The sequence below is a fragment of the Cuculus canorus genome, chromosome 9, assembly GCF_017976375.1.
Source record: "Cuculus canorus isolate bCucCan1 chromosome 9, bCucCan1.pri, whole genome shotgun sequence".
Classification (NCBI taxonomy): domain Eukaryota; kingdom Metazoa; phylum Chordata; class Aves; order Cuculiformes; family Cuculidae; genus Cuculus; species Cuculus canorus.
This window is the reverse complement of record NC_071409.1, coordinates 1,884,061-1,909,162: the sequence shown is the minus strand read 5'-3', so window position 1 is coordinate 1,909,162 and position 25,102 is coordinate 1,884,061. Positions and strand designations below refer to the sequence as shown.

The window sequence follows — 25,102 nt, the reverse complement described above, 5'->3', positions numbered from 1 at the left end:
AGGACTGCAGCTGTGTCCTCGAGGCGTAAAAAGAAGAGTTTTCTAATTCCGTGCTGGGTTTTTGTTCCTCTTAGTGAGGTGTATTTGGGTTTGAATGTACCTTTGAGGACTGTTGCACGCTAAGAGAGTACAATCAAATCACTTAAGGAGTTGATATGGCTCTTTCTGTGGATTATCTGGATGTGGCTGTAATAACAGTGTTCTTTTCCTCTGGCAAATCCATGCTCTACGCTGCCATGAGATGCCTGCACACTTAAATTTTATTGTAAATTTAAATTACTTAACATTATTTTGTTGGACAGTAATTCCCTGAAGCATTATAACCCAAATCATTAATTACTCTTTCCAATGTGCACGATCCATTGGAAAACATTAAACAACACTCACTGTTCCCTTTATTGTTATTGCTCTTTCAATCCCTGAGGCTGCAGATCAGATGGAAACTCCTGGGCAATCTCATGCTGACATTTTGTGCTTCTGACAGAGATGGCTGTGGGCTGCAGATGTTCCTGGGACCATATGGTATCTGCATATTGTCTTCTGGAATTATTATGAAATACACTGTTTTGGAGGGGAAGGCTAATCTGATCATAAATATTAATCAGTGCAGCTGTAGTTTGAATGACTGTAAAAGTGCCATAGTGAAATTCCAAACTTTTCCTGTTTTTATTCACTGGTGTATTTTTTTTCCTTACTATTTTACAAGTAAAAAGCAATTTTTTTGAATAACTCTTTGCTGACCCTATGTTATGTGTGAAAACAAACTGATCTTTTTCTTGCCACAAACATCTCAAGTAAGATGTGAGCAAAATACAGTTCTTACTGGGAGATCTAAACCAGTGGCTTCCCCAGTAAAGAATTGCTGTCTCCTTTTTCTCCAAACACTCAAAATCAGAGCTGTAGAGCTGGAAATGCTGCCATTCTGCCTGAGCTTCCATATGACTGGGGCATCAGTGGAAACCGTAGCACGGTCTCATGATGAAGCCTGAGTGGAAGGTCTTGTTGAATTTATTTCTCTATGACCTTCTCTGTTTTTCCTACGGATAAGTGTATTCCCAGTACTTCAAGGAGATTTGTGTGAACAAATTGGCTCTCTTAGACCTCTCTTGTTTCTGTTTGGTTTCCTGGTAGTGGGCTTCATGGCCATTCAGCCATGTTTCATGGTGCCTTTTTTAAACTCAGGCTTTTTGCTTGAGAATATGTGAAAAGACTGGGTGAAGGGTTTAATTCCTTAGTGTGGTTGATCGAATTCTGTAAATAGTTTTGTTTTGATTTTGCTTTCAATTTGTGACATCAATTTCTAGCTCTGCATGCCTGCTTGCAGGGAATTGTCTGCATATTCTGCAGCGCTGATAAAATAAATATTAGCTGTCATGTTGTAATTACACTACATGATGGCAGAACATTTGATTGCTGACTTATACTGGGTGGGTGAAAGCACTTCTGAGATCCTGGTGCCTTTTCACGGGTGTTTTCTTAGAAGCTGTCCTTCATGGTGGCTTGGGTTTTTTTCTGTTTTGGCCTTTTGGTTTTCAAAAAAAGGGTGAGGCGATGGAATTCCTGCCAGGACTCTGGGCCCATTTAGAATCATCGAGTGGGTTGGGTTGGAAGGGACCTTTACAGGCTGTCTGGTCCAACCCCCCCTACAGTGAGCAGGGACATCTTCAACATCATCCGGTTGCTCAGAGCCCCAGTCCAGCCTGATCTTGAATGTTTCCAGGTGTGGAGCAGCCACCACCTCTCAGGCAAACCTGGGCCAGCGCTTCACCAACCTCAGTGTGAAAAATTTCTTCCTAAAATCTAGTATAAACCTCTCCTCTTCTAGTTTAAAACCATCACCCTTGTCCTGCCCTGCTGAAACATTCTTCCCCATCTTTCTTATGCGCCTTTATTTCAGTACTGAAAGGCTGCAATAAGGTCTCGTTGGAGTCTTCTCCAAGATGAACAACCCCAACTCTCTCAGCTTCTCTTCATAGGGTAGATGTTCCAGGCCTTTGATCATTATTGTGGCCTCTTCTGTACTCATTCCAGCAGGTTCATGTCCTTCCTGTGCTGAGGACTCCAGAGCTGGACGCAGGATCCTAGGTGAGGTCTCCCCAGCGTGGAGCACAGGGACAGAATCCCCTCCCTTGCCCTGCTGGCCACGCTTGTTTGGAAGTTGCTTGCTGTGAGGTGATTAGGAGAGACTTGAATTTTGTGTCCTTGAAGGACCTGCTGTGCTTCCTTAACTCAGCAAAGTGAGTGTCAAGAGCTTGTACAGGAAATTCTACACAAAATGATTTGGTGTCTCTGGTAACGACCTCGGATTAAAGTGTATGAGTTGACAACAGGAGCTGGGCTGGGCCAGGGCAGGCGGACATGGCACCTGAACAACTGGGCCACACGTTTGCTAATACTGCTTTCCATCATGGTTTTGCTGCAAGTAGAACTAAAAGACTACTTCTCTGAGAATTTAGGAGTTTTATAATTTGTGTCTTTAAGGAAATTACTTCAAAAGCTTTACCATCGGTTTAAGCAAATTAACAGAACCAAATTCTTCCCTAAGTGGGAAGAATCCCAGGTTCCCCATTGGAGAACCATTGATTTTGCATTGCCTGCAAGTGAAATGCAGTAATAGCAGTGTACTGGGATGGAGAAGCTGCCCCCTGCAAAACCCTTACTTTAATGGGAATGGCTTCCCCAACTTCTGATATAATGTATCGCCCTGACTTTATCAGCCTGAGCCTAATGATATTTTGCATGTAGTGTTATTAGCCTTAGGCACGTTTGTATGAGTGAGTCAGAATTATGGTGCATGAATAATGGACCAAGTTCTTTAGGCACTGTAAAACTATATTTTTGGCTTACCAAAACACAAAGGCATTTATAGCATCCTTTCCAAGAAAAATGTTATTCAATTTAATGGGATTCACCAAAGCTGCTGAATATAGTTCAATATCGAGCTCAGCATCTAGTGGAATGTGAGCCTCCCACTGCAGTTCTCCTTCTTCACAATTTTCCTCCTTGTTATTTGTGTTCTTTCATCTCGGCCTCATTCTTTCTTTGTAAATGCTAATAAGGCAATAATTGATGTAGTCCTGCCCAGCTCAAAGTCCTGACCCCTGTTTTACTGTTGATTAGCAGGGATAGAGACAGTGCGTGTATGAATATGCTGAATAATTAAAGCCGCTTCAATTTCTGCATTGTCTTATATTAATATTTCTCTCATGTAGAGAGCTGTGAAACGTCAGGTATCAGAGTCTCTGCTGTAGTGGGGTTACACTGAGATGCTGTCAGAATATTGAATATATGTGATCTTCATCACAGGGTGACCCTGGATTCCTATTTGGGTGCTCAAACGTTTGTCTCTGAAAAACAATTAACCATCTCTTGGAGTCTTCTAACTTGCCTTTTGGAATAATTAAACGTATAAAATGTGTGCAAATTCCCTCTCATACCCTAAAACCTATACTTACTTTTAGCAATGGGATTGAATTTGATAGATATGTAGAGTTTTCTGGTGATGACAGATTTTAAAACGTGACTTCAAAGTGTCATATAGAGTATTGATATGCTAAATATCTGAACCGAAACTCCTTCCCTATTACAGCTCTACTGCTTAAACTGTAAAAGGACCCCTCTGTGATAAGTAAAGCCATTAGCGAGTGAGGCTGGGGGAGGGTGCCACTGGTTGGAGACAGAATAAAAACTTTCCCTGAAGACTTTTCAGTTCTCTGCAGAATTTTCTGGCAGTCTCCAAGCTGCTTAGTGGAGAGAAATTTACTGAAAAATCTCACATGGAGTGCTAATTTCAGCAGTGTCACACTGCCACAAGTGCGGGTTTCTGTAATGAAAATGCTGTGATCCTCGCCCTCACGGTTGTTCCAGGCAAGACCAGTTGTATCAGCTCATCTTTGGACTCTGATGGTGCAGCGGAGGCAGAAATAAAAACAGAGCTCAGATCCAAAACTGAGTTGTTAGCTGGAACTGCCAGTTTTCAACTAGTGTTCTCGCAAGTATGTCCTGGAATGAATTAAACTTGAACTTCTGGAATAAATTAAACTTACACATAAACAAGTCTTATTAGGGGTTGGATGAGGGAGAAGAATAGGGGTTAAAATTGCAATAATCTTGTTTCTTTAGTCCTGCAGGCTTGCTCTGCTGCTAAGGATTTCTTGGAGGCCAGCACTGAAAAGCAAAACGTTGTTCTGATGAGTGGTGGTGAAGCATGAGAGGAACATGGGCAAGAAAGCAGAGATCAGCAGTTGAATCTACAATGCAGACCCTGTAAGTTCCCCACGGTGGGATGTCTTCATGGTGGGGAGTGTAGATTCTGCTAAAGCACCCTGGGATTGCTTTTGTAACAGAGAAGCAGAAGCCAGAAACCTTGGCAAAGTCCAGTAATGGAGTCTGACTTTTTCTCCTCACTCCCCACGACCCTGCCCGCCAGCCCCAAGCGCTCTCTGCCGATTCACAGTGCTTAACAGTTCTTCCTTGACTCTCGTGAACTCCCCTCTCGGATATTTTGATTCTGCTGAAAATATTTAGTATAAATATTTTTAGAACCTTGATGGGTTTTGTGTGATCGCCGTTTTGGTTCAAATCAGGACGCAATTTCATAACTTAGGCCATTGCATTTTTCTTAGTAAATGACTCAAAACTACATCAAATTGACATTGGCTGGGGAAGCACTTGCAATGGGAGGACAAAGGCAGGGATCCCAGAGGAAACCTGGCAGTGAATTCTAGTTCAGGAAAGGATTTCCCAGAGTTGTGTAGAAATCTTTGCACCGTCCTGGGCTCTGACATCTAATTACCCTGGATTACCAGGAAGGAAAAGATTTCAGTTCACATTCAATGAGTTAGACTCTTTGGGGGTGAGAAGGGAAGGAAATATCAAGACCATGTTATGTTTTCTTATCCCTTTGGTTTTAGCATTTCCTAGAGTGAAGTAAGCTTAAGCACAAGGTGGGATTAAAGGAATGCATCCAATTTGTGAATGAAACTTGGCGTGGAGTAACTCAGTGTAGGAGCTCAGGCCATCTCCCTGTGAGACCGAGTACCTCCAGTGACACCTGACTGCTTGTCTCTAGTGACAGAGAGCTTTAGGAATGACCATGGCCATTCAGCTGGATAGGCCTGGTGGAACTGGGCTGTGCTTTTCAACTTGTATTCAGCCATTCCTGTAGTGTGACTGTATTGGGTATGCGTGTTGAGGTTTTGGTAGTGGGAGTCTAGAGAGGTGGTTTCTGTGAGAAGCTGCTAGAAGCTTCTCCCATGCCCAACGGAGCCAACGCCAGATGGCTGCGAGGTGGCTCTGCCGCTGGCCAAGGCTGAGCACAACAGCAATGGTGGTAGCGCCTCTGGGATAATAAATTAGTTTAGAAGACTAACTAGAGCCAAAGAAGACAACTGCAGCCAAAGAGAGGAGCCGAGAATATGTGAGAGAAACAATCCTGCAGGCACCAAGGTCAGTGGAGAAGGAGTGGAGGAGGTGCTGCAGGTGCTGGAACAGTTCCCTGCAGTCCATGGGAAGACCATGGTAAGGCAGGCTGTCCCCCTGCATCCCATCAGGGTCCATGGGAGGACCTCATGCCAGAGCAGATAGATGTGCTTGAAGGAGGCTGTGACACCTGGGAAGCTTGTGTTGGAGCAGGATCCTGGCAGGCCCTGTGGACCCACGGAGAGATGAGCCCACAGTGCAGCGGGTTTGCTGGCAGGACTTGTAACCCCATGGGGGACCGACACTGAAGCAGTCTGTTCCCGAAGGATTGCACCCCATGAGAGGAACCCCATGCTGGACCAGGGCAAGAATGTGAGGAATCCTCTCTTGAGGAGGAAGGAGAGGCAGAAACAAGTGATAAACTGACTTGCGCAGCCATTCCCTGTTCCCCAGCATCGCTGGATTGGAGGTAAATTTAAGCTCAGGAAGAAGGGAGTGGTGGGAGAAAAGGTTGTTTTTAAGATTTAGGTTTATTTCTCATTACTCTGCTCTGATGTGACTGTAATAAACTAAACTAATTTCCCTAAGTCAAGTCTGTTGTAGCCATGACTGTAATTGGTGAGTGATTTCCCCGTCCTTATCTCAACCCATGAATATTGAATTATATTTTGTCTCCCCCCTGTCCAGCTGAGGAGGGGAGTGAAAGAGCAGCTTTGACGGGTGCCTGGTGTTCAGCCAGGGCCAGCCCACCACAGCGACATTGAATGGGTACACGAGCACTTTGAAGGAAAAGTGGGATCCGTGAGCAACCAGTAGACTTGGGAGCAGAGCTGTTGAAATAGTAAGTTCAAGATGATGTTGTGAGAAGAATGATGCAAGCAGTGCACGCCACCCAATGTTGTGCATGCCGATACAGCTGCAGCTGGAAAAGACTGGCTGTGAGCCACTAATATTACTGGAGACCCAAGGGGCATAGCAAGAAAAATGCTTTCTTCTTTTAGTCTGTAGCTGGCCATAGTAATTGGCCTAATAATGTCATCTTCCACCCATTTATATGTGGCAGTACTGGGATCGGTTTCATTTATTTATGTGCTGTAGAGACAAAGATAAGAGAGAAACCATATGTATTTTGATGGATGCCATATGATTCTGGTTCTCATCCTCCAAATTCCTCCCGTTCTCCCTGTGTTTTATAGGAGCAAAAAATAAGAACATATGTATCTCTTCTCATAGTTTTAAATTTTGAGGTTTTAGCTGAATGTTCCATCTGCTTGTTACTATGAACTATGGGAGCAGTGCATTTTCTTGACACCGTCTAGTGTGTTCTAAAAAGAGAGAGCAGTTAGGAAAAATCCATAATGGGAAAATATATGGCACAAAGAAAATGTATCTCCTCTCCAAATCCCATGCTTAGGTCTTTGGATACGCCTGTGTCTGAGCCAGCGGGGGGACTGGCTGCTGCGCACGCTGAAAGTGAAAGGCATCACTGTCAAACAGGCATTTATGGAGGAGGAGGAAAGGACTGGCTGTTGACCCAACTTCAGGAGGATATACTTAATACAAGGTCTTCCAGAACTGGTTAGTCAAAATGGGTTTGGTGTTGTATATTCTGAATAAGCATCCTAAATACTTGGTGCTCATATTTTTAATCTGTTTTTCTGTAAGTACTATGTAGTGCAGTTAGTAGCCCAGGACCCCGTATCCTGGGCTGCCTCCAAAGCAGCATGGCCAGCAGGGAGAGCAGTCCCTCTGTTCCTCTCTTGTGAGACCTCATCTGGAGGATTGTGTCCAGTTCTGGAATCCTCAACATCAGAAGGAGATGGAGCTGTTGGAACAGGTCCAGAGGAGGCCACAAGGATGATTGGAGGGCTGGAGCACCTCCCACACGAGGACAGGCTGAGGGAGTTGGGGTTGTTCAGCCTGGAGAGGAGAAGGCTCTGAGGAGACCTCATAGTGACCTTCCAGTACCTGAAGGGGCTACAAGAAAGCTGGGGAGGGGCTGTCTGTCTACAAAGGCTTGTGGGGATAGGACGGGGGGCAATGGGTATAAACTGGAGAGGGGCAGATTTAGACTGGACATAAGGAGGAATTTCTTCACCATGAGGGTGGTGAGACACTGGCCCAGGTTGCCCAGGGAAGCTGTGGCTGCCCCATCCCTGGAGGTGTTCCAGGCCAGGTTGGATGGGCCTTGGGCAGCCTGATCCAGTGGGAGGTGTCCCTGCCCATGGCAGGGGGGTTGGAATTGGACAATCTTTAAATTCCCTTCCAACCCAAACTGTTCTATGATTCTATGATTGTGTGTAAGGAAGTCCTGGTCTCTGAGGGAAGAGAGTTAAAATGAAATATTAGGTATGGGAACTAACTTGGTATGAGAATTTTGGGCTTTCTGCTTGCAGCTCTTTGTAGGATTTTGTTTATTCTTTTATCTTTCTCACTATATATGGTGAAGAAGGAATGACTGAAATAATTGAGAGACTAGCAGAAACGCTGCCATCGCATCCGTTTGTAGCAGAAAGATGGCAGTTAGACACACAAGCCATGCTTTAGAACAGTCTTTGTTGTGCAAGGTACTCTACCAGTGCAGAATAAATCCCTGTCCTCACACAATCTGCTCAAAGGGCAGAATCCCAATTTCAGCAAACTATTTTCATCCACTGTGGATCAGATCCTAAGCAGACAAAGCAGAAGTGTAGGTAATTGTTTGCTATTTTACCAACTAATCAATATGACAAGGTCACAGGGAAAAGCTGGCATTTCAGCTGAGCTGGGCTTTTGAACTGAGACTTTCTAATACGGATTTGATCACAGAATTGGTCTCGTTGAGCCACTGTCTGTGACATCGTGTCACAACAGGAAAATACATCTGCAGCCATTCCAGCACTGTCATCTGTGGATCAGTCAAGCAAAAAGATGGATGTATCTAACACCCAGTTACCAGCGCTTCTGGATGTTCCGATTCTGCATGCATTTTGAGTCATCGGAGGTGGTTTGATATAACCCATCAGTGATAGTTTGCACCCTTCCAAAAATATCTCCACCTTAGTCATTTTATTTTAAATGCTAATAATTATAATTATCTTATGCATTTGGAAAATGCCTCTAATTGATGGCAGTAACATGGAAGCATCAGGAATTTTTATAGATGAGGATCTGCTGAGCCCCTTACGAGTATTAAAAATAAATCTAAAAATGAAACTACTTAATGGCCTGCTTGCTAATATGTTTTAAAAAATCATTTTAGGGGGCTGGCTCTACCAGTGCGTAGGCAAAACCTGACTGCTGATGTCTTTAAATGTCTGATTTCTAGATTAGTGAAACAAAGGACAGCTTTTAGTACTTCTGGAGGAAAAAAAGTACATGTTATTGAATGCCTCTGAACATTAGGTATCATCAATGATGAGAATTGGTTTTCTTTAAACATTTATATGTATATATAATGTATATAAAAGTTTAAAGAAAGTTTATTATACATAATATTACGATAACATAATAATAGAATATAGACTTATAGAATAGTTTGAGTTGGAAGGAACTTTTACAGGCCGTCTGGACCACCCCGACTAAAGTGAGTAGGGACATCTTCGGCTTGATTAGGTTGCTCAAACCCCATCCAACCTGACCTTCAATGTTCCCAGGGATGGGGCAGCCACCACCTCTCTGGGCAACCTGGGCCAGTGCTTCACCACCCTCAGCATGAAAACTTTCTTCCTAATATCTGCTCAACCCCCCTCCTCTTTTAGTTTAAAACAGTGGACTTCTGCTTTCAGCCTTCCCTGGGCTGACCTCCCAGTGACATGAAAGAGAGTTCTGTCCACATTAGGCCTGGGGAGCACCTGGGGATTTCTCTCTCGTCCAGCCCAGGAACGTTTTCTGAGATTGTGGAAATCACTCAGTTTTGGCAGCCTGTTGGATGCATTAGGTTCTTCCAGAACACTAATCCTGATGAGGAAAGGGCTGAAGGACATAACACCTAGGAGAACGTTGCTCATACTGCAAAATGCAGGCAACCATTCCTTTGTAGAGACAGAGCCATGGACACAGCTGAATAAAAACCTGAACCACAGGCAACGGGACTGCCTGAAGTGGTGCAGCCAGGTACAGCCTGTTCCAGTGTAAAGGGGTCTGTGGGAAAGAGGAATTCCTGTTGCTGCTGGGCAGGTCCCTGTGGAAGAGTTCCAGAGAAACAGCAGTGCCCACCCAGACGTGTGGCTGGGAGAACGCGGGCGGGCTGTAATGTTTTCCTCATTTTTATTGCTATGCTTTAAGATGCTCAAAATGACAAATCAACAGCTCTGTCGTTTACAAGGAGGAGTTGAATTTATATAGCAGAAGAGTTTACTGTGAGAAGACTTTTGTTAAGTGAACACAAATGTCCATTAAGTTCACATGAGTCCAGAGGAGGCCATGAAGATGATGCGAGGGCTGGAGCACCTCCCATATGTGGACATGCTGAGAGAGTTGGGGTTGTTCAGCCTGGAGAAGGGAAGGCTGAGAGAAGGGTAGACCTCATGGCAGCCTTGCAGTACTGAAAGGGGCTCCAGGAAAGCTGGGGAGGGGCTCTTAATGAGGGAGTGCAGGGTTAGGATGAGGGGAACGGTTTTAAGCTGAGAGAGGGGAGATATAGAGGAGACATTAGGAAGAAATGTTTTGCTATGAGGATGGTGAGGCCCTGTCCCAGGTTGCCCAGGGAAGCTGTGGCTGCCCCATCCCTGGAGGTGTTCCAGGCCAGGCTGGATGGGGCTCTGAGCAACCCGATCCAGTGTGAGGTGTCCCTGCCCGTAACAGGGGGGTGGAACTGGATGGGCTTTGAAGTCTCTTCTTAACCCAACCATTATATGATTCTATGACACCTGGGAAGCACTCGTTCCATTTATGGGAGAGGGACAACTATTACATCTCAACACCGAGAGAACACAGATGTACTCTATGGATTAAAAGGCAGATCCTCGAATACACACCCAATCAGTTAGATATTTGACAGTTCACCTGCAGAAAAGGCATAGGCCACCTAGCATGGGTAATTATCAGAAGACTTTGTTGTTTCAGGGAGGACACTGTGGGTTTGAACATTTGTCTGAGCTTTGTTCCTAATCTGTTTGCCAAGAATGTGTTTCTTGCTACGATCTGTTCATTGGCCACCCACAGATGAATGAGCTTTGCGGAGCTGCAGGGAGGTAGAAGGTCTTTAGGATCTGTTTTCATTTGTCAAGCTTTAGGTTATGGAAGTCATTGTCCAAGAGTGAGCTGGGTGAGTGAGTTCATCGGGAGTTGAATTGTCAGTGGAACTCAACGGTGGTTTAGAGTTGGAGCGATCTGAATCTTGGTTTGTGAGTTCCACATCAACAGGTAGAAGCTTCAGAAGCTCCTGACTACTATGCATCTGGCTCATTCCTAAAACCTTTTCATGCTAAATGAGATCTGTAAAATTCCCAGTTTAGTAAAATCTTTGAGTATGTACTGAAGTAAATCTTGTTGAATCCACCAATTAAAACAATGCCAGTGAGTTTTGAGCCTGTACCTAAAGCTAAAACATGCACTTAGTCGCACTGTGATAGAAGTGTTTCATCCTTTGAAAGATTTAGCTGAACTCAAGAAAAATGCTATGGTTCAGATCATTTGATCTGAACAGATTTGGCCTTCACGTGTTGTTCTAGAGCCTTAGGAAAACTCTCTGCCCTCCCAGCAGAGACTGTTATGCTCTGGTGTAAATTCCACTGTGTAGCAGCTGCTGCCTGGAAGTGCTCTAGAAGTGAGAAAATCATGTTTATGCTTCTTTCTTTGGCATAAATGCTGCAACTAGAAGGGCACAGTGCTGGTTGAAAGAAGAAATGGGAGGGCTATAATGACGCCCCTAAACATACCGTGAGCAGGCACGTTGAAGTCACTCATGTGCTAAACTGGTAGGCAATAAAAGGGGAACCACGATAATAATAATCAATGTCAGGAGGCCCATCTTTTTGCCAATAGAATGAATGCCAGGGATTTAAATGACATTTAGTAACTTAGACATTTGGTCAGAAATTCAACTCCTGACCATCCCAGTGGTACTCTGGAGTCTTCCTCTGAACATGGCTGGCTTGGGTCTAAGGAGCACCTCCCATCTGAGGACTTGGGGTTGTTCAGCCTGGAGAAGAAAAGGCTGCAAGGAGACCTTAGAGAGGCCTTCCAGTGTCTGAAGGGGCTACAGGAAAGCTGAAGAGGGACGTTTTTTAAAGACATAGAGTGATGGGGTGTGGGGAATAGCTTCAAATTAGAGAGGGGAAGATTTAGACTAGACATTAGGAGGAAATTCTCACAATGAGAGTGGTGAGGCCCTGGCCCAGGTTGCCCAGGGAAGCTGTGGCTGCCCCATCCCTGGAGGTGTTCCAGGCCAGGTTGGATGGCGCTTGGGCAGCCTGAGCCAGTGGGAGGTGTCCCTGCCCATGGCAGGGGGATTGGAACTGGATGATCTTTAAGGTCCCTTCCAACCCAAACTATTCCATGATTCTAGGATCCCTCTCAGATGGTGGCACTCCAGAGTGCTGCCCTGTTTGTATTAAAAAATTCAGGACACAAATGAAAGCTGCTGAAGTGCTTGTTTCTCCCGAATTATTTCTTAGGTATTTTTTTTTTTTTAAATGGGCATTTTTCTTTCCCAGTATTCTCTCTGGTAAATGCTGCTTCCAGCCATGGCATCAAGGCTGCTTTTCACCCTCCTTGTCTGCTTGCAGAGGTTTTGCCTGGTTCTGTGGTAGCTAGCCTGAAAACTTCTGATGATTTTGAATATTTTAATGTGTTACAAAGTACGATAAATGATAGAAATCTCACGTAAAGAGGAGGGAGTGAAGGATGAACCCATAAAGCCAGACTCTTAATCTTCTGAACTGATTTTATTACAGCTGTAATAGGAGTAATTTCAGTCAAAAGGCTTTTGTCAGACAACAGCTCCTGTAGATTACAGCCGTGGAAGGAACGGTCCTGGTCAAAGATAAATGAGGAATTACTTTAAAAAACGGTCATTTCCCTTCCACTTAAAATGACCAGGATTTACTCTAATGAACAATAGAATTAATTATGTTACAGGTGGTGCAACTCTTTTAACTGGTGTACTTGAAAAGACAGAAAAGCTTTTCTGGAGGATTTGTGGAAGCGAATGTCATCGGCTACATTTCAAACCCAGGCATCTTTTAAGAAGTGAATTCTCCCACTACCCTCCCAAACTCAGCTTTGGCTGAAGTGGCAGTTTGCATTACATGTAGTTGTTCCACAATTTGCAATCTCTCTTCTTGCAGTCCATCTGGAATGATTCACCTGCAGAAAGCGTGCTGGGGGCACACAGAGCTTAGTGTGCAGTGTGAGCTCTGCGAATACGCACAAAATGGGAGCTATCGGAGGTTTGTTTCACATGCATGCTGCTGTTGTCGGAGTGAAGGTCAGGTACGCTGCAGTCTGAACATTGGCATTACTCAGTAGAGCTATGGAACAGAAGTTATGGGCCTCTCTGGCTAGCAGGAGTAATTTGCAGTTGCTGTTTGTTTTGTTTGACTGTTTTGTCCAGCAGCGTGGCTGTCTGCCCATGGTCTATCCCACCTGATAAGGAGCAACCATGCTTCAGAAAGTGCTTTAAAACCACAGTATGGCAAGGAGTCACCATTTTACTTCACACCTAAATTTTCCCAAACAAGGCACCCATCCCTATTTTTCAGCTTTTCTATTTCTGGATCTCTACTCTCTACTTTTCTGGAAGCTTGCTTTGCTCCTGTAGCTCCAGAATTCCCCTTCATTTTTGCATTGCGCTCTTGCACATCATAGAATCGTTTGGTTGGAAAAGACCTTTGTGATCATCAAGTCCAACTGTACCTGTCCACTACTAAATCATACCCTTAAGCACATCTTTTAAATTCCTCCAGGGAAGGGGACTCCACCACCTCCCTGGGCAGCCTCTGCCTGTGCCTGAGAATCCCTTCAGTGAAAAATTTTTTCCTAATGTCCAATGTGAACCTGCCCTGGTGCAACTTGAGGGCGAAGAGACCAACACCCACCTCTCTACAACCTCTTTTCAGGTACTTATAAACAGCGATAAGGTCTCCCCTTGGCCTCCTTTTCTCCAGGCTAAACAACCCCAGCTCCCTCAGCTGCTCCTCATATCCTGTTCTCCAGCCCCTTCCCCAGCTTTGTCCCCTTCTCTGGACTCAGTCCAGCCCTTCAGTGACCTTCTTGTAGTGAAGGACCCAAAACCGAACTCAAGATTCGAGGTGTGGCCTCACCGGTGCTGAGCACAGGAACACAATCGCTTCCCTGGCCCTGCTGGCTACCCTGTCTTTGATAGAGGCCAGGATGCCGTGGTCTGCTGTCTCACCACCTGCTGTATTTCATGCTCTCACCACAATTCATCCATTCTTACTTGGAATTCATTCTGCTCCAAGTACACCAGCGTTGGTGTTACTGTAGCTTCAGCTGAGTATAGTGGTTTCCAGACTACAGGGAGTCAAATCTGTTCTCCGGAATTTGCGCCACAACTTGCACATTTGCTTCATTCTCTTCTCTTTGCAGCGATTCCTTGCTCCATCATCCTTTGCTGGGCGGTGGGGGCTGTGGAGGAGGGTGCGAGTGGCTTGAGGGTTTAGCTGATGCTGAGAGAGCCGTAGATACTTGACCTGATTGCGTACCGGACCTCAGCCTTACCTCATGTCCCCTCCTCATCACACGTGATGTGCCAGAGCCACATCAAGGAAGAAGACGGAGTTGTGGAATGTACCATTGTCAGAGCTATACTTGCACAGCTTGGACGCTGCGTGTATCTCATTGATCAAAGGCTGGCCACCAAGTTATAGAGGTTTGCATTCTCCACGCTTCCCAGAAGGATTTTACTGCTTATACAAATGTCAAAAAAACTTACACAAATGGATCTGACTATTTGTAGCACTCAAAGAAATGTAGATTATGGTATTTGTGGTAATTAGGTGCTTTCTTTATTTTCCCTTTTGCAAAGAAGAGTAAAGAAAACATGGAATTATTCAAGGTCATGGAAGATTTAGCAAAGGAGACAAAAAGCTGCGCGCCTGCAGAAGCGTGTGCCAAAATGCAATGGGACTTGAGTGCTGAATTCCCAAAGAGGCCCTGAAATTCTCAACAATGTGAATCTTCATTGAATGGTCATCTTTGATGTCACCAGAATGATAGGAAGGATTGGATTTAGCCTGGAGTAGACAGCAAACTGGAGTTGGTGAGAGATTTAAGTAGTGTTGATGATTTAGTGTCTGTTTTAAGGCACTCCTTAAACGTGGGCGTATGTAGGTTTTGGCCTTGTAGTCGCATGGGTGGCCACAAGCTTGAGGAAATGATTTATGAATGTCACATTCAGCAAGTTCCTCTTGCAGTGCTGGGGCTCAGATGTAGTCCAGTTGCCTGAACAGTTGAAAGTGATTTAAAATAGCTTAAAAAATGTATAAATATAATTTTCTGACATTTGGACTTGAGTAAGAGCTCTGTTGGGTGATAACTTTCATTCTGGGGTGAATTTTTACTGCTGAGTTATAAACCCCTGGAGTAGTGGTTTCTAATAAAAATCCTGACCCTTACCGATAGCAGCACATAGCACTGCTGCAGTAAAGAGAAGGGAATCATCAGACTTGTGCTTTTAATTTCTTTTTTTTTCTATAGTAGGCTTTTATGAGAGGATCCTATGCTGATGATATTCATGGAGTACTGCTAAGAGGTATAAAATCGTTGACAAATATACGGTCTTTTTTACAGGATACCCAAAATTGGAATATTTTAATTTGGCAATTCAAGAGTTGCCAATGACAAAGGAGTCGGTGAACATAAAGTCTTTAGATTATTTATTATGGACACTGCATCTTACAAGGAACATAAACTCTGTAGAAAGCATCTGATTGGAAGAACTGATGGTTTTGTTAGCTGGCGCCTGCATTCCATGACATTTTTCCTGTTAGTTATCTGTAGCGTTACACACTGTGAGCAGAAACGGATTTTCCTGTGTTGAAAAGTTGTTTATAGAGCAAGATGCTAATCTTATGGAAATGAGCTGAAATAGCATTCGTCAGGCTTAGGCAGATATGTCAAAGCTATTTGGATCCCATTCAGATTTTCAGGGTGCACCGTCTGTCCGGGTCAGCGAGGCAGCACAGGAGAGGCAAATCCCAGTTCTAAGGAAGGCAGCAAGGTGATAGTGGGCCCCTCACTCCAAGGATGTTGAGGCTCTGGAGCGTGTCCAGAGAAGAGCAACGAAGCTGGTGAGGGGCTGGAGAACAAATCTTACGAGGAGCGGCTGAGAGAGCTGGGGTTGTTTAGCCTGGAGAAGAGGAGGCTGAGGGGAGACCTCATTGCTCTCTACAACTGTGTGAAAGGAGGTTGTGGAGAGGAGGGTGCTGGGCTCTTCTCCCAAGTGACAGGGGACAGGACAAGAGGGAATGGCCTCAAGCTGCACCAGGGGAGGGTCAGACTGGACATCGGAAAAAAGATTTTTCACCAAAGGGGTCATGGGGCCCTGGCAGAGGCTGCCCAGGGAGGGGTGGAGTCACCATCCCTGGAGGGGTTTAAAAGGTGGTGGATGAGGTGCTCAGGGACGTCATTTAGTGGCAGACAGGAATGGTTGGACTCGATGATCCTGAAGACTTTTCCAACCTGGTGATTCTGTGATTCTGTGATTCTGTGAATGCTGGGTTGTGCCGCTCTCCCACTGTTTTCACTCTTCCCTGTGGAAATGGCCTTGGTGCTTTTGCATCTTTCACTGTCGCTTTGTATTTGCTGGCTGCAGGTTGAGGCAGGAAGAGAGTTTGGGATCTGGCTGAGGAGGTTTGCACACCCAGGAGGCAGACTGTGTCCTAGGGGAACCGCTAGGGAGAAGCCATCCTCTCCGCGCTGTGTGCCCGCTTGTCTCCAGGCTCTTTAACTTCTTTCCTTCGTAGTGGGTTTACGGTTGGTAACTGCAGCTGCTCAGTGTCCGTAGCAGCTGTGGGGACCCCTTCTCTTTTGCAGAGCTAGAGCAAGCGGGCTGCCCAGGGCGGTGGTGGAGTCCCCATCCCTGGAGGGATTTAAAAGACGGGAAAACGAGGTGCTGAGGGACATGGTTTAGTGGTAGACAGGAATGATTGGACTCATGATCCAAGAGGCCTTTTCCAACCTGGTGATTCTATGGTTCTATGATTGTATGACTGCTTTTTCAAAGGGGCAGTAAAGGGGGGATGCCATGAATACGGGAGAAGTGCTGCAATCACACATGTTCAAAGGCAGACAGTTGCCTGGGGAGTGGGTGCAAAGAGGTCCCAGTGGTGTCACACGTGGTGCACAGCAGCGTTAGAAGGCACTGAAACAGTAGCGGTTAAATCCTGGAGGGAGGCTGCTGGCTCTGTGGCTGGTTTTGTACCCGTGAAGGTTAGCTGCAGCACTCAAATTTGATTCTGTGGCGTGTTTCCTAAAGCTCATCATAAATAGTGAATAGGCTTTTTGGACCATGTTTGGAAAACTGATAGATGGCAGAAAGTGGTTTAGTGGTTCAAATGACATCCTAAAGACAGGCTTGGGAAATGAACCTCTTGCTCTTTCTGGAGGAGATGTAGCTGTTCAGTGATGCTGTAAATATGGTAACTTTGTCTCAAGTTAGGGCATAACATCTTTTTGGGTGCTTAATTTTGAATGCTTCAAAATCAACCTGGCTTAACACTTCTATTTCTTTCTTTATTTTTTCAATTTACGATTTATTGTGGGTATCTGAACAGCAGAGGTGATAGAGAATCATAGAATCATAGAATGGTTTGAGTTGGAAGGGACCTTAAAGCCCATCCAGTTCCACCCCCCTGCCATGGGCAGGAACACCTCCCACTGGCTCAGGCTGCCCAAGGCCCATCCAACCTGGCCTGGAACACCTCCAGGGATGGGGCAGCCACAGCTTCCCTGGGCAACCTGGGCCAGTGTTTCACCACTGCTCTCATCGTCAAGAAATTCCTCCTTATGTGAAGAAATTCCTCCTTATGTCCAGTCTAAATCTGCCCCTCTCCAGTTTGTACCCATTGCCCCTCATCCTATCACCACAAGCTTTTACAGTCCCTCCCCAGCTTTCTCTTAGCCCTCTAATACAACCAGACTTATTCTTTCTCTCTGCCTGGGCAGGTTTGTGTGTCCAAGCAGCATAGCATCTGGATGGTTTACAAGCATCTGAATAGACAATTTGTTGTCTTCCATGACTAACTCTACTTTTAAAGGATTTCTGACACTATTCACTGTTTTCCTTGGGTATTTCCTGCATGCAGCAACGTTGTCCAGGGAATGCATTCAGGCAGGTAGTGACCAATTGTACTGACACAACTTACAATAAATTCCCAGAGCCCAATACTTTCTTTTTTTTTTGAGGTCCTGCTCCTTATGATAACTCCCTGTCTGTCTTCAGGTTCACTGTCTGCTGGGTGGCAGAGGTACTGCACGTAACCCTGGTGAAAAGCCTTGAGCCAAGTGCTTGGTGCCTGTGGAGGTTGGCTGTGTGCTGGTTTCCAGCCAGGGCAGTAGCCAAAAGGCTTTATTGATGGTCAGACCAGACTCTTTCCTGCAGTGAAAATGAAGAACAGCAATTTTAATGTGCAAAATCAACCTTATTTTAGTTACACCAACTCTGGCTGCCAATGCAGTTTATAGATAATTATTTTTAGTCTAAATATTCTCTCAGAGTACACCAGGTCCATTCCTTCTCTGTCCAATTCCATTGTGTGGCTTCGATCTAATGCACCACAGGACTCGTGAGACAGTTGATCATAAAAAGCTCTGAATCAGAGACCACAGTGAGCTGGGAAAGAGGAGGGCAGAGCTGAGCCGGGGTGTTGGCTGAGGGGGCAGCTGTGATCTGGGAGCAGTGTATCCAAACAGACGGGAGCGGAGGCTAACGGAGCTTCAAACTTTATGTACATTATAGACACCTGAATTTAAGGTCTGCTGTTAAGCTATTTATTTATCAATTTATTTGATGTATCAACTCATGACTAATTTCTTAGGGAAGAGAGAAAATAAGGCTTTGAAAAGCAAGGCTAAATATTTGACAAAGGTCCTGGAAACTATTTCCTAATAATCTGTACCCTCCTTTTTCAGTGTCTTCAGGCCATTTCTGTGTTTACATTAATTGTGTTGGTTTCGGTGGGTTGTTTTATGTTGGATTTTTTCACGTAGCACATGCGCATTGGGCAGTTTGCAACTCTGCTCAGCAATACGGATTGCTCTGGCATTAGTACTGTATCTATGAAAGTAATATGATAATCTTATTACCTCTTTGTCTTCTCCAAGGATTGCCAAAACACATTTCTGTTGAAATGTACACACGTGGCAGCACGATGGGGAGGCTCAGATGTAACATTCCTTTCTTAGCAGATCAGAGGCAGAGAGTTTGTTTGATCCATCATCACCCGGTAACAAAGATATCAAGCTGGTGTAAAAAGAACTGATTGAGAATGCTTCTCAAAGAACGAAAAGGGAAATATAGAGAAAAAGAAAAACATATTAAGAAGTAGCCTTGGAATACCTGAACCCCCATCTGCGGTCAGGGCTGTGTTTCCCATTCCCATCTCAGCAGGAGGATGTTCTGCAGATGTGATGTGCCAAGAACTGCAGGAGCGTGGGGCATTCTGGACAGTATCGCATGCTCCTAACAAGCTTTGCAGACAGTTCAGTCTGAGTCTTCAGCCTCTACTCTTGAAGGTGCTTCTCCTTCTGTGCAGGAGGAAGGCTTGAGGGGTATCTTAGCATCCCTTCTAGGCTGCCTGCACAGGCGGTGATGCCTGATATCCCAACGCAGACCATTTGGGATAATTTGCCTTAGCAAACCACTCCTCCTAAATTGTATATTTGCAACCCAGTCGAAATCCTGATGCTGGAATCTCCTTCTAAAATTTTTAGATTTCTTAGATCCTAGGTTTCTTAGATTTTTAGATTTCTTTTTAGATTTTTCTTAGATCTTAGATTTCTTAGATCTCCTTCTAAAATTCATTAGTGGTGGAACTTTGTGTAGAAACTCACACTTCATCACCTCCCGAGTTCCAGAGGTAAGTTACTCCATCTTTGCCCCCAAATAAGTGACACGAAAAGCTATTTGAATTTTTTTGTGTGTGTGTATGATAGGAAACTTGCCCAGCAAAGCAGAACCACCAGAAACTGGGAAAGAACAAAGTTAAAGACATTCTTTCTGTCTCCTTTTGCGTGTGCCTTGCGGTGGAGCCTGTAGTTGCAGGCACACACACCTAGTGCAGTAAGTGGATGCAGTTTAACTCAAACACTTAACCTTAGTCCTCAAATCTCACACTTCTGTTGCTTTAATTGCAACAATTACAAAGGTGATAGGGGAGAATCCCATCATTTTTTAATGAGAAGGGAGCATCGAATTTGATGCACTCTGCTCAGCAACTTCTTGTTTCTGAGAACAATCCTGTGTCCTGTTCCAGTGCAGGACTTCGATCTAATGTTCCACTGACCCTCATAGCAGGCGCCCCTCTGGGGTAACGATTTGCACAGTATTTCAAGTTGAGAACACACCAATAACCTCCAGAAAGTGGGAAACTAATTTAAACCAAAAGTAGATGCTCACCATGTGTTTGCAATTGAGACTGCAAATGGGGAAGAGTATTTCAGGGTTAGATTCTGGTCAGTTAGACAGTGTTTGACCACGTGAAAGCAGCAGCTATGTAACAGGGAGGGGAATTGCCCTTTAGTGGTTTAGGCAGGTAATGTGGGGTAAATGATAGGAAAAAAACCCAGAAATTGGCCTGTGGAGTTTAATCCTGCAGCTCTTTACTCATATGAGTAGAAGTAGATGATATGTTCTGAATCAACATCTTGAGGATCAATTTCTCTGGGCCTGCCATCAGTTGAGGAGCGTGAGCTTGAACCAGGCAGCTCAGTTCAGCTCCCTGGGCTGGTCCTCACTTTCCTAATTGCTAATAAAAGGTGGGAGGGAACTATGTCCATTCCTGACTGTTATGGTGGAGACTGCCTGATGTGCAACATGCACTTCACATCCCTCCAGTTGTAGCAGCATCTGGGTATCCAAGGAGTGTTTCCAGAGACTTCCAACATTTTCTGTCTTTCTAGAAGATGACGTTAGGGGGAAAGTGGCAACTTTGACTCTGGATTTTTCTGCCAGTCTGACTTCTCGTAGGTGGTTTATGCCAAGGTTAAAGCCATCTTATCAGGCTTTGAGCTGGCATGGAGATTGTGACCTGCAATCAGTGGATTTTACATTTATTACACTGAATTCATCTGCCATCTTATAGCCCAGTGAAGTCTGCTCCTCAATGCTATTCCACAGTAGTTCACAGTGATCCCTTATTTACCACCTGGAGCAACCTAGTATCAGCAAACTATGTTGTTCACATTCTTCTCCAGAACACTTTAAGGACAGCTGTCAGTATGAATCCTTTGGCAGACTCCTGGTGCCCTCCCTGCTACAAGAAATGGCCTGTTCCTGCTCAGTTTTTGGTATTTTGATCAATTATTTGTCCATGTGAGACTCTTTCTCCTAATTATATGGCTGCTTAATTTCCTTAAAAGCTGCTGCTAGGGACCTTGCTGACTGCTTTGAGGAAGTCCAAGGTACTGTAGGAACGTGATTTCCCTTGTCTTGCTGACTTGTTCAGGGAATTTTAGCAGGTCTGTGAAGCTTGACTTCCCTTTATTAAGTTAAATTTGTTTTATCCCCCAAATGTTACATTTGTTCATTTATCACAAATAGATTTCTTTACAGTAGCTTCTATTTACTTACCTTGGAGAGTCATTTGGCTTATTCATCCATAATTCCCCTTTTTCTTCCAGGTATCTTATTGCCACCTCCAGCACCAGGGTGAATTTGATCAAGAGGCTACATATCAAGCTGGGACTGAGCCAGTTCATCCTTTAGTTCTTTCTGAACTCCTGCCGTAATATCGTCTTGTCTGATGATTTGTTGGGTTTCACTTTGTCTGCCTTTATAACATCTTTTATTCACAATCCAATCTCTGAAAGATCCTGAGATGCCCTAAAAAAAAATGCTTCTGGCCTAGAAACTTCTGATGTTTGCAGGCGTTCAGTCTTTTGTCTGCCATAGGCAGGAAAGCAGTAGTGATCCTGGTCAATACTTGCAGGTTTAACATTGGATGCTTCTGCAGGTCCCTGGGGGCTGTGTATGATGCCGTGGAGCTCACAGTCACCTGAGTAGGCTGTTCCTTTCTGACCTAGATTTGGGCCAAGTCCTCTACATACACCACATTAGATAAACAAAGCACGTGTGCATCTCTCTGCAGGTATAAGAGGGGCGAGCGTAAAACCTCGTGTGAGCAGATGCTCAGAATATACAATTCAGCCTTTGATAACCTCCTATTACTATTAACCTATGGCAGCTCAGATCACATTTGAGTAAAACTTGGCCATAATTTTAAGTGACATAAAAAAAATGAAAATTAAATCACTTCAGGGAGCAGGTAGGGACTTGATTTACAGCTCTGATGCTTTCATAACAGGGTATTCCACCGGGGGAGAAAAGATATTGAGTCTCTTTGAATTTTCATGCGTGAATAGTGTTTAAATAATTGATAAAGCCTGGCCTTTATTGTTGACTTATTATATTTTTCATGTTTTTGTACCTTACGTTGAAGGAAGTGACATTAATCAGAAGTTTGAGGTTTAAGTCATCATCTCTTTTGAAAAGCTCAAGGGAAATGAAAACAGAGCGATCATTTCCTGTCAAAAGAGGAAGAATTCCCTGAACACTGGGACATGACAAATTTCTGGATCTCGGCCATGTGGGCAAGGAGAACATTCCTGGATAGGGATCACTAGTGCATAAAAGAGAAGGGTGACTTATTCCTGGTTTATATTGTCACGGTTTAGCCTTGGCCTGACCAATTTTGGCAGCTAAAACTGAGCAGTCCCAATTCCCTTTGCCTGCACCCCCAGGGAAAGGGAAAAGGGAGGAAAAGACTTGTGGCTTGGAAACTAAATTAAAACAGCTTTAATGAAGTAATAATCATAATTAAGAAGATAATAATTTCATATATACAAATATATGAAATTACTCCCCTACCCCTCGATGTCTGTATTTCACCACAGTTGCTGGTGGGCAGCCTTTTACAGGCCTGGAGCTCTTCCTGCTTTTTTTTATACTCCACAACATGGGACAAGTCACTCCAACTCCCCGAGACGAGGGTTCCCATCATTCCCCAGCTCTCTGCTGTGTTCGGATGGCAGCAGGGAGTTGTATGGTTAGAGTATGAAGAGATAGGCACAAAATCTGTGCCATCAAAACTCCTTAACAGGAAACTGGGGGGTTCGCTGGGGTGTTGCGTTGTGTTAGGAAGCGATTTAACTGTCACGCGTACAAAGGACAGCCTTGCTGGGGAGCTTGCTGTGTTGGCAGAGCTGGTATTTGGAGACAGAATGCTCCTTATCATAGAATCATAGAATCACCAGGTTGGAAGGGACCCACTGGGTCGTTGAGTCCAACCATTCCTAACATTCCCTAATCAATGCCCCTCAGCACCTCATCCACCCGTCCCTTAAACCCCTCCAGGGATGGTGACTCCACCCCTCCCTGGGCAGCCTCTGCCAGTGCCCAATGACACTTTCCATGAAAAATTTTTTCCTGATGTCCACTGCTTCTCTGTGTAGAGAACGGTAGATAAAAAAAAGCAAATAAACCTCTACAAAAGTGCTAAAGAGGAGCATGGGATCCCTTCCCATATTTCATCCATGAGTACTTACATCAGCACTTCTCAGGAGGAAAATAAATCACCTTGACAAGAGGCAAATAGCTCTGTACTAAAGGCCCTGCTCATGGCAGAGCCAGGAGCTTTGTTGGCTTTGCCGACAGATGTCGAGGCAGAAGAGTTGCTTGAGTGTTCAGAACTGTCTAGAAGGATGAATATTGGGATCAAGTGTTGATTAAATAAATTGTTGAGTTTACAGATTTGCTTTGGCCTTTGTTATAGATTTTGAGAGGCCAACGGGCAGGCCTTGTGACCTCTGAATAATTTTGTCCTTTTTTCTGGAAACTAGGTGTACGAGTGTGTTTCTGGTTCTTGTCTGGAACCAGAAGGGTGTGAGTTACAGTGTACCGAGAGCACCCTGGCTCTCCCACAGGACCCTCTGTGTCAGTGAAGGGGAGTTGCTCTGCTCTTTTTCCTCTACTGGAAGATCAGGCTGTTTACCAGTAAAAAGTACTGGAGCGATTCTGCAGCCACGTGTCTACTGAATCCTCAGGTGCCACTTTTGGACAGGCATCCAGTAGCTCTAGAGAAGAGAGGGTTCTGTAAGGTATTGCAGTCCTTCCCCCAGGCTTTGATCAAGCTACTGAAAAAGAAAATGGATTTTGAAGCTCTGCTATGACCAAAATCACTCTGGTATAGCTATTCCTATAAGAATTCTGTGTTGCTGAGCTCTGGATGATTGCGTGCCCACAGCAGCAAATTGCTGTTTGCAACTTCTGCACAGCTATTGAGATATCCAAGGGTAATCTCCTCCAGTTCTAGAGATTTACGGGCCCTTTATGTTGAATTGTCAGTCCTGCGTTCTGCACACCATAAAGTGATTTATTTCTTTAGTCCATGAAGTCTTCGGGCTGTCGTACTCTCTGTTATGTGTTTGTGGCAATGGAAAGCGAAACATATCACATCAGACTGGATTACTGGAGTTGGGCTTGTTCAGCTTGGAGAAAAGAGGGCTTGGAGGAGATCTTATTGTGACCTTCCAGTACCTGAAGGGGCTACAAGAAAGCTGGGGAGGGGCTGTTCACAAAAGCTTGTGATGGGTGATGGGACAAGGGGCAATGGGGATAAACTGGAGAGGGGCAGATTTAGACTGGACATTAGGAAGGATTTCTTCACCATGAGTGATGAGACACTGGCCCAGGTTGCCCAGGGAAGCTGTGGCTGCCCCATCCCTGGAGGTGTTCCAGGCCAGGTTGGATGGGCCTTGGGCAGCCTGAGCCAGTGGGAGGTGTCCCTGCCCATGGCAGGGGGGTTGGAACTGGATGATCTTTAAGCTCCCTTCCAACCCAAACTATTCCATGATGCTATGAAAAAATATAGGGTAACATAACATCAGACTTCTGAATTGGCTATGGAAATGTCTTCAGTTAAAGATAGCGGGTTTGTCCATGGAAGACCTATTTATACTTCTTGTATTTGTGTTTGATCTCCTGTATATGATCTTCCTACAAGGTCTGGGACTGGGTTTTGTGGCTGTGACACAGACACATTTTTGAACCAGTGCACAAGGTCCAGCTGTGCAGCTGTCTGTTTGACACAGACCTGCACCGTATCACTGTGCTTTTGTTGCCTTTTGTTGGCAAAAGATCTAGAATCCTACTTTTCCCTTCCTGTTTGTCTTGTTCTTGGTTCATTCCAGATTGAAGCCCATCTTTCTGTATGTGTAAACTTGAAAACTGTGTGGACTGGAATTTGGTTAGATGTTCTAGACAGAGTTGAATCCAAATGCTAATGTAATTTGCTAGAAAATGTATCTGGCGGATATTGTCCTTCAAATGAAAGAAGAAATTGGGATTGTCCTTAATCCAAGTGACGTTTGCTCTGATTCTCATTCTGTTGCTCTCATATAAATCTTCACGGGACTCCGCTGACTTGTTGTTTGTATTCAAGTTGTTTGGGACCTGTCTAAGTTAATAGTTCTGGTTTTCTTCAGTATATTAAATCTCTAATTCCTGCTTGTAGTCGTT

The 25,102-nt window shown here is 44.7% G+C and overlaps 1 long non-coding RNA gene across 2 annotated transcripts in view; it reads left to right on the top strand.

Annotated features, from left to right (window-relative positions):
- Positions 1 to 4,140: 4,140 nt before the first annotated feature.
- The window catches only part of LOC128853016 (uncharacterized), a 376,001-nt gene continuing 355,039 nt past the window's right edge, over positions 4,141 to 25,102 (top strand). For both annotated transcript variants that reach the window (XR_008451224.1, XR_008451223.1), the window contains exon 1: positions 4,141 to 4,266. This is a non-coding gene — a long non-coding RNA (uncharacterized LOC128853016). The remainder of the gene's footprint in view (positions 4,267 to 25,102) is intronic.